Below are 8,686 nucleotides of genomic sequence, written 5' to 3' on the forward strand. Positions count from 1 at the left end.
AAAGGGAGCTCTGGGACTTGGTAAACTCCAGTATAATGATTTAGGCAGGTATGAGGTGAAAGGGTCCAGTGCTACAGAGTGAAATAGACGGAATTCTGACCTCTGATGTCATCTTCTATTTCAGGCTCTGAATTTGACCCTTGGACTTGATGACAAGATTTTGCTTCTCTAGATTAATACTTAACCCCTGCCACACCTCCCCAAATATAGTTTTACACTCACCCTCTGGCTTCATTCCCTGCCAGCTGCTGTGAGTAAATACCTCACTTAGGTCCTCCCTGCCCTTAGGACCCTCCTGGGCCTGGCCTGCCTTCCTCCTCACCCCGTTGGAAAAAAAAATCAGACACTGAAACATTAACAAAACACTACTATTCGATATAGCAAAATGGAACGTGTTTTCTATTAAAGTATATGACCCAAAGGGTGGGGGAATCTGCATCACTTAAAAAAAAGTATTAGGGTCCCCCTCACTTTGAGAGAAAGGAATATAAAAGAGTCAATTCATTTGCTGTTGAATAAAAAATCTTTTAAACAGCATACTTGGGGCAACTGGGTGGCTCAGTCGGTTGAGTATCTGACTCTTGATTTCAGCTCAGGTCATGATCCTAGGATTGAGCCTCTGACAGGCTCCACCTTCAGTATAGAGAGTTCCTTTGTCTGCTCTCCTGCTGCTCCTCCCACTGCGTGCACTCTCTCACTCAAATAAATATTTTAAAAAATGAACTATGTATTTAAAAGCTGTATTAATTCTCATTTACTAGAAGGCTGGCTAATGGAAGTGGGAGGAGAGAGATTGAGGCCAAGCTGAGAAGAGGTGGGGAGGAGCAGCCCCAGCAGACAACAGAGCTCTGCCAGAGAAGCCCAACCAGAGGCCAGGATCCACACCCTCCTTTGGAATCTAGGAAATCAACAAATGCCAACAATTATTTTGTTACACCAAACATTTTTAAGAAAAAGTGTGATTTTTAAAAAAAAAAAGATTTATTTATTTATGATAGACACTGATAGAGAGAGATTGGCAGAGACACAGGCAGAGGGAGAAGCAGGCTCCATGCCGGGAGCCTGATGGCGGGACTCAATCCCCCGGGACTCCAGGATCGCGCCCTGGGCCAAAGGCAGGCGCCAAACCGCTGAGCCACCCAGGGATCCCCAAAAGTGTGATCTTTAGATACAGATAATTATTTGATAGGGGTCTACTTGGTTTTGGAGAAAAATTTCCAGGTAGATCAGTAGCTATAAATAAAAATCTAGATTAGTAGTCAAGGCTTTTAATCAATAGCAGAATGTTTTTTATCTTCTTTCTCTTTCTTTTCTTTCTTTCTTTCTTTCTTTCTTTCTTTCTTTCTTTCTTTCTTTCTTTCTTTCTTTCTTCTTTCTTTCTTTCTCTTTCTTTCTTTCTTTCTTTCTTTCTTTCAATTTGAAGGTCAAATTGGTTTTATTAAGCAATTCATGAATCTGGCAGCATCCCATCTAGCAAGCAGAGGGGAGCTCCCACATATTTTCACTTAAATATATAGTTCTCTAATTCCAAGTATTTTTATTTTAAATAGACCCATCTCTGATATTTGTGGGGCCTGGGGCAAGAGTACAAATAGAAACCTATACACTGTATGTCTAAATATTTAAAAGCTAACAAGTGGGACGCCTGGGTAGCTCAGTGGTTGAGTGTCTGCCTTTGGCTCAGGTCGTGATCTGGGGTCCTGGGATCAAGTCCCACATCAGGCTCCCCGTAGTGGGCCTTCTTCTCCCTCTGCCTGTGTCTCTGCCTCTCTGGGTCTCTCATGAATAAATAAATGAAATATTTAAGAAATAATAATAAATAAAAGCTAACAAGTTGTTAGATAAAATATTTTTATCCTATCTTGTAAAATACATTTTCATAATAACTTGGAAGGCTAAGTTCAAACTTAGAATTACTGAACTCCTGGCTTTGTGGCCTGGAATATGGCAGTGTGGGGTGAACTGGCCCGTTGCTGATTGTGTTCACCCTCAGGAATCAAGAGCCAGGGAAGAGGCCTACACAGGCCCTGGAAGCTGGCTCAGAATATTTGGACCAGGAAATCCAGACTCCCAGGTACCCAGAGGGTGCTCTCAAAAGGGTTCCTGGCCTCCGGATGTGCTAGTCTCCAGATCTATAGACTTCTCATCTCATGGGGAGAGATACAGCCAGGAGAAGGTCAGAATGGTGCCATTTCAGATTCAGGGCTCAGAGTACAGAGGCCCCTTGTATGAGCCTGAGGGTGGTATGATTTGTCATTTGGGAAGCACCCTTTATAATTTCTATGCTACTATTTAATCCCCTGTCCTTCTCTTTTGTCTCTTTTCTGGTTTCTTATATCCCCTCAGAACACACAGAAGCTACCTATTGTTCTGCTCAGATACTAGTTTTACTAAATAGGACACAAGGATGGTGTCTTCCATTATTTCTTTGATTCCAATTCCCTCCACTAATTACCTGGGACCTTTCTTATTAGCAAATCTTACCCATGGGAGGTCTGTCGTGAAAGAAGAGTGTGGGTGGCAATAAGTCTTGGGAAGAGACATGATGTTTTCTTTTTACTGAGGAGAAGGCCTTCAGAACTGTTCTCAGGATTTGTGGCAGATTCCACCCTTTGGGTAGAGGGGCAGTGACCCCAGCATCATTTGCACTTGAAGGGGAGAACACTGCTTGCAGGCCACAGCTGGAGGACCCAGAAAATGCATGGAACAGGCCTCTGAGCAGACCATCTTAAATGAAAAAAAAAAAAAAAGTCAACATCATCATCACTTAAGTCTTTATTTGGTGGGCACAGAGCATCACACAGGGGCCCTGTCATATTCACAGGGAGAGAGAATAAAAAGGAAATACACACTTCTGATCAGATTGTAACCCATGATTGTGTGAAGGTTTTGGTGAGATTCAAAGGAAAAGCCCATCTCCTGGAGGGTTAGAAGCCCCCTCCTCCACTCTAGGGATTCTGGGGGTGAGGGAGTGGGTGCGCCTTGTGATTTTTCCTTGTTACTGATTAGTTCAATGGATATATCATTTTACCCTCCCTAGCTGGCAGTTGCTGTTTTGCATCACATTGACCCAAGATGTAAAACAACTTCCATTTTCCCCAGAAAATATTTTTCACATAGGATATTAATATATGTGTTAGGCTTTGCTGAAGAATTGGAGGCAATGGGGAAGTTTTATATCACAGTTTTGATTGGTCCTTTCTTTTCCTTCAAAGGCTCCTCATTTTCTTGACCATGGGGCTTCCTTTTTATAATTTGACTTTCCTTATTTTATTATAGCCAAGGACATATTAATGTGTCCTTCTGCATAATGGATCATATACTCAGTTCCCATCCTGAGACTAAGAAGAACCAACAGAGGCTTGCAACAGCCACCACTCCCTTCTCCCAATTCTGTGAGGAGAGGAAGCAGCATGAGGAATATTTTCTTTCCTCTATGAATTATATCATCTCCTTTAAAAGGCAACATATATCATCAGTTTTGGTTTTAAATTACATATTTTCTTTCTCAGTTTACACAATGGTCCCAAAGGAATCTATAATCTCTCTAAATTATTTTAAGTCCCTCAGGGATATTTAGTACCAACTATATTTAAAATAATAATAATAATAAAATTATAAGTATATTACAATTCATAAATGTAATTATATTATTTTATTTCATATGATCAGGTAAGCACATTATTTATAGTGTTATTACAATAATAATTATTATTGGCAGTAGATAATTTATCTTCAAGGACAATTGAAGGCTTTTGAGCAGGAGAAAACTGCTGATTGACCAGACCCTAGTTTTATTATTATTTTTTTTTTTTTTATTTTTTTTTAAATTTATTTATTTATGATAGTCACAGAGAGAGAGAGAGGGGCAGAGACACAGGCAGAGGGAGAAGCAGGCTCCATGCACTGGGAGCCCGATGTGGGATTCGATCCTGGGTCTCCAGGATCGCGCTCTGGGCCAAAGGCAGGCGCTAAACCGCTGCGCCACCCAGGGATCCCTATTATTATTATTTTTTAAGTAGGTTCTGCACTCAATATAGATTCCAACTCATGACCCTGAAATCAAGACCTGAGCTGAGATCAAGAGTCAGACGCTTAACCTATGAGCCACCCAGGTGCCCCAACTAGATCTTAGTTTTCAGCAAGGCATGAAGGATGGTAAGAGAAGAGAGAGATGAAAGGCAAGAAAAGAATTGTGGAGTTATTTTACAGTAGTTTAGATCAGAGGTAATGAGCTAAGATTGTGGTTGTGGAGAAAAGATGTAACAACTCAACATAGAAGTATTGACAATGGACTCAGATATTAAAAAAACAAAACAAACACTAGCCTGGGTTTAAGCAGGGACACTAGTAAGAAGCCGAATCTGCAGTTTAACCTCACTGTAGTTTTGTGTTTGCCCAATGGTGAGGATACTCAATGGAATAGGCCAGAGGAACACCAACTCACTGTATTGTGCTTCCGTAGTAAGTAACCATCATATGCTCATTCTGAGTGTTCGAAGCTGTTTGCTGCATAATGGCCTATAAATACTATTCATCTAGAGAAGGAGAGGAGGAAGAAACTATGGATCAAAAGGAAAATCTTGTAGGAAGCAGGAAATCAATGACAAAGTGGACTGTATGGGTAGCAGTAATCAGCCCCTTCAGCTCCTTTTAGGAATGAGTGTCTGTAGTCAAAGGCCACATTGTCTTTTTTTTTTTTTTTTTCACATTGTCTTTTTAGTCTACATCACCTTCCATCTTTATTCCTGGATAAGGTGAAGGACATGTGTCAAGCAGAGAAGGATTTAGATTACTAAGGCCTACTCTTGCTCATGAAAGCTTCCTAAGGGCAATCAATGATTGTATCTTTGTATGCCTTGCACATGGTGGGCACCTAGAAATATCAACAGAGTTTACTGAATTGTATTAATTTCTGTTTTGTTGAGCTTTTATTGGTCCTGTGGAGGATCTAGACAAGGAGGCAAGTGATCTGGTGTTATATTTAGGATCATTTACTGGCAAGTCAGAGCAGAGCTGCCAATTGTGTGTGATCTCTGGCCCAGGGGAGGGGTAGAAGGGACCACCTGTGGGGAGCTAGTCTGCTTAGAAATTGTGGCAGGGCCAGTATCCCTGATTAGCACTTGTGACCTTTGTCTAACTGGGTCTCATTATCCAGCCCTTTAATTTGCCTTCTTTTCTCTTCCCATAGTCAATGCTTTCTTTTTAGATGTGTTCGGGTCTTGCGCTTTTCTCTCAGATGCTCCTGCAGTACTTTACTCATCCATAGATCCTTCCCTAGTTCTTGGTCTTATCTACCAATTTCTTCTGACTTTAGGTTTTCATCTCTTCAACTGGGAAGGTTCCCTAACACCCTAGGGTGTCACCCAAGGTAACCTAAGTAATGGTAATACTTCTCAATTCCAGATTTTTTTCCAGCTGAAAAAACTATTATCTGTTTACTTCTATATGAGGAGTTGCTATGATGCACAGGCTTGTTCACATAGACCATAAATAATGCAGGAACTAATGCCGATCATTTCAGTAACCTGGAAGGTGACAGACACATCACTGAGATAGGGGCAGGGGCACATCATTGAGAAAGAGTCTAGTAGATGCCAACTAGATATAGTCACTCAACCCCAGAGCTTTCTAATGCAGGGGAGAAAAACATATATTCATAATTTAGGAAAACATTCTTAGTGTGCAGTACCTATAGACCTCAATGTGCACCATTAGTCACAGGAAAAGGGGCAATATGGTGCAGTTTCACATCTTCTATCCCCTGAATGTTCTGTCAGTTTCCAGTAGGCTGAATTTGGCCTGGTTCCCAGCGCTGACCTAGTCAGGAGACACAGTGACTTAGTCACTCCATTGCCCAGCCTCTCCTCATTGCCTCAGCCAATGTTTTGGCAGTCTAATTATTTGTTTTTCCTCCAAAGCCAAAAAGGTGTGTTCCCTGTGAGGAAGAGATGAAGCTGACCCACCTGGCTGGCATTCCAATCAGGTAAGGTTGCACTTACTGTCTTCAACGCCTCAGGAACTGGCTTCTCTTCCTTACCAACCTGTTGCTAGGCCTCTGATGGCCAAAGAAGCCCATTCTTACATCCTCAGGGGATTTGTCAGAACTAGAATAGGAGCAGGACAAATCTTGCCAAGAGCCCTTTAGATAATGTCCTAACACAGCTCTCCAGGGAAACAGCACTTGCAATAATTGAGAGCTGATAAGTCCTATTTACAACAAAGTACCTCCCATGATCTTTAGTGCTCATAGGGCCTGGCGGCAGGGACTTTCTACCAGAGTTCCCCTAATGCTAGGAACCCTTTAGAAGGTGCAGGAACAAAACTGGTGTCACCCTTTAGAAGGTGCAGGAACAAAACTGGTGTCACTGAACTCTTCTTTCTAGCAAAAGAAGAGTTTTTAAAAAATTTATTAAGTAAGAGTTTTATTATTCCTAGGTTTTTTCATTAATTGATTAAATAGTTCACTTATTAGGAAATACTTGTGAAAACTAATAATTCAAGGCAACTGTCAGATTCCAATTGGTAAAGGCAGTCATAGTTTGGGATTTTATATGAAGTCTTTAAGGAGAGATGATACAGGTTGGGCTTTGAACTCTAGGAAGAAAATTTATGGACAGAGGCGAGAAAGCTGGGTGGTAACATGGTGGTGTGTGCTTCCTGGCTTACTAATGCTGATTGCACATCTCTTTTCCAACTTCATGTTCCATGACATCACATTAGTAGCATGAAATTGTCAGGGATAGGCATATTTACACCACAGAAATTGGTAAATGCTAAAGCTTGGGATTTTTTCCTCCTAAAAAAGCTGGTTGTTAGTATTTACCAGCACATCACTGGTGGTAAAGGATGTAGAACACAAATGTAGAGATGGAAATTGGCAAGCCATATTCTGGAGTTAGGACTAGACTGGGGTCAGATTGTATAGGATCTTACAGGGCAGGCTAAAGAATTTTAACTTTATCCTATAGATATTGAAGAGCTGTTGATGGGTTTTTATTTGGTGAGATGTTTTTGGTTACAGATAATAGAAAAACCAAATTCAAAATGGCTTAAACAATGAGGAAGATGTATTATCTCTGTATAATAAGAATTGATATATTATTCTGTATAATAAGAATTCCAAGGAGGACCCTCAGGGTTAGTTAATTCAGCAGTTCACCCAAGACCTATGTTTTTCATCTTTTTGCTTGGCCATCCTTACTTAGTATGTCATCTTGCCCCATAACCAGCATAGATAGCAGTTCCGAAGAGTCCTTTCTTATTTCTCTGTGTCTTTTTGTAAGAGCAAGGAAGTCAAGTACATTTCCTTGAATCTCACATGGCCAGAACTTTATCACATGCCTAGACCAAGCACTGACAAGGGGAATGTAACCTCATGATTGGCTTAGATATGTCGGTGTTTCACGCATCTCCTTCCCATTCAATCTTTACCCCTCCAACAGAGCCAATCTCCTCTGAAGCCCATAGTTACGTTCAAAAGGGTGGCTACTTGAACCTAATCAGGGTTCTATAAGCAAGGAGGAAAAAGGGGGATGGACATTTGTTAAGTAAATGGCATGATGCTGCCGTGATAATCTCTCAGTGGGGCACAAACAGATGGAGGACCTATGAATACAGAGGTCCAGTTACACTATCATAAGTCTGAATGTGACTCTATTTTTTTAAAAAATAGGCTCTGTACCTAGCATGGAATCCAATGTGGAGCTTGAAGATCAAGACCTGAGCTGAAATCAAGAGTTGGATGCTCAGCCGAGTCACCCCAGCACCCCTGGAGGTGAATCTATTTAAAAAGTCTGATACGTGCTACCAAAACAGTGGTTCTCAACTATTCATTCATTCATTCATTCATTCAATATTAATGAATGGCTACCACAGGTCAAGCACTGTGCCAGGTATTATAGATAAAATGGTGAACTTATCTTACAGAGCTTCACAACCTAATGGATAAAGCAAATATCAAAAAAATAATCCACAAGTAAATGTAAATTTATTACTTGGTTAAGTATTACAAAGGAACCCAGGATATTTGTTTTCTCTTTTTAAAATTGAGGTAAATTTACATAGTGAAATGCACAGATCTTAAGCATACAATTTGAGGTACATGTGTGACAGCTACTCCATCAAGGTATGGAACATTTCCATCACCCTAGCAAATTTCTCCATTCCCTCTTTCAATTCAATACCTACTTCCCTCCCACCGCCCGCCTTAGGCAACCATGGTTTAATTTATTTTATCAGGATTACTTTTGCCTGGTCTCAAATTTCATATAAATGGCTTCTTTTGTTCAATGAATAATTTTGAGATTTATCCATGTTGTTGTATTTAAATAGAGTTCATTTTAAAATTTGTGTCCCATTGTTTGATTAATTTGTCTATTTTTCTGTTGGCAGACATTTGGGATTTTTCATTTTGGGTCAATAATGAATAGAGAGGTTTTGAATATTCATGCATAAGCTTTTTGTGGATACATGTTTTCATTTCCATTGAGTAAATACCCAGGAGTGGAATTGCTGGGTAATAGGGTAGAAATGTGTTCAATGTTATAAGAACCATGTATGTTAGAACAAATAAAGGAATTCAGTAAAGTTGTAAGATACAAAATCAATATTACAAAAATCTGTTGCATTTCAATACACTAACTATGAACTATCAGAAAGAGAAATTAAGAAAACAATTGCATCG

General features: G+C 40.2%; 1 long non-coding RNA gene across 1 annotated transcript; it reads left to right on the top strand.

Moving 5' to 3' along the window:
• The first annotated feature begins 5,900 nt into the window (after positions 1–5,900).
• On the top strand, positions 5,901–8,348 carry LOC140599953 (uncharacterized). The gene is made up of 2 exons (XR_012003040.1): positions 5,901–5,986; positions 7,676–8,348. It is a non-coding gene; the product is annotated as an uncharacterized lncRNA (long non-coding RNA).
• The last annotated feature ends 338 nt before the right edge of the window (positions 8,349–8,686 follow it).

This window comes from Vulpes vulpes, chromosome 8, assembly GCF_048418805.1.
Source record: "Vulpes vulpes isolate BD-2025 chromosome 8, VulVul3, whole genome shotgun sequence".
NCBI lineage: Eukaryota > Metazoa > Chordata > Mammalia > Carnivora > Canidae > Vulpes > Vulpes vulpes.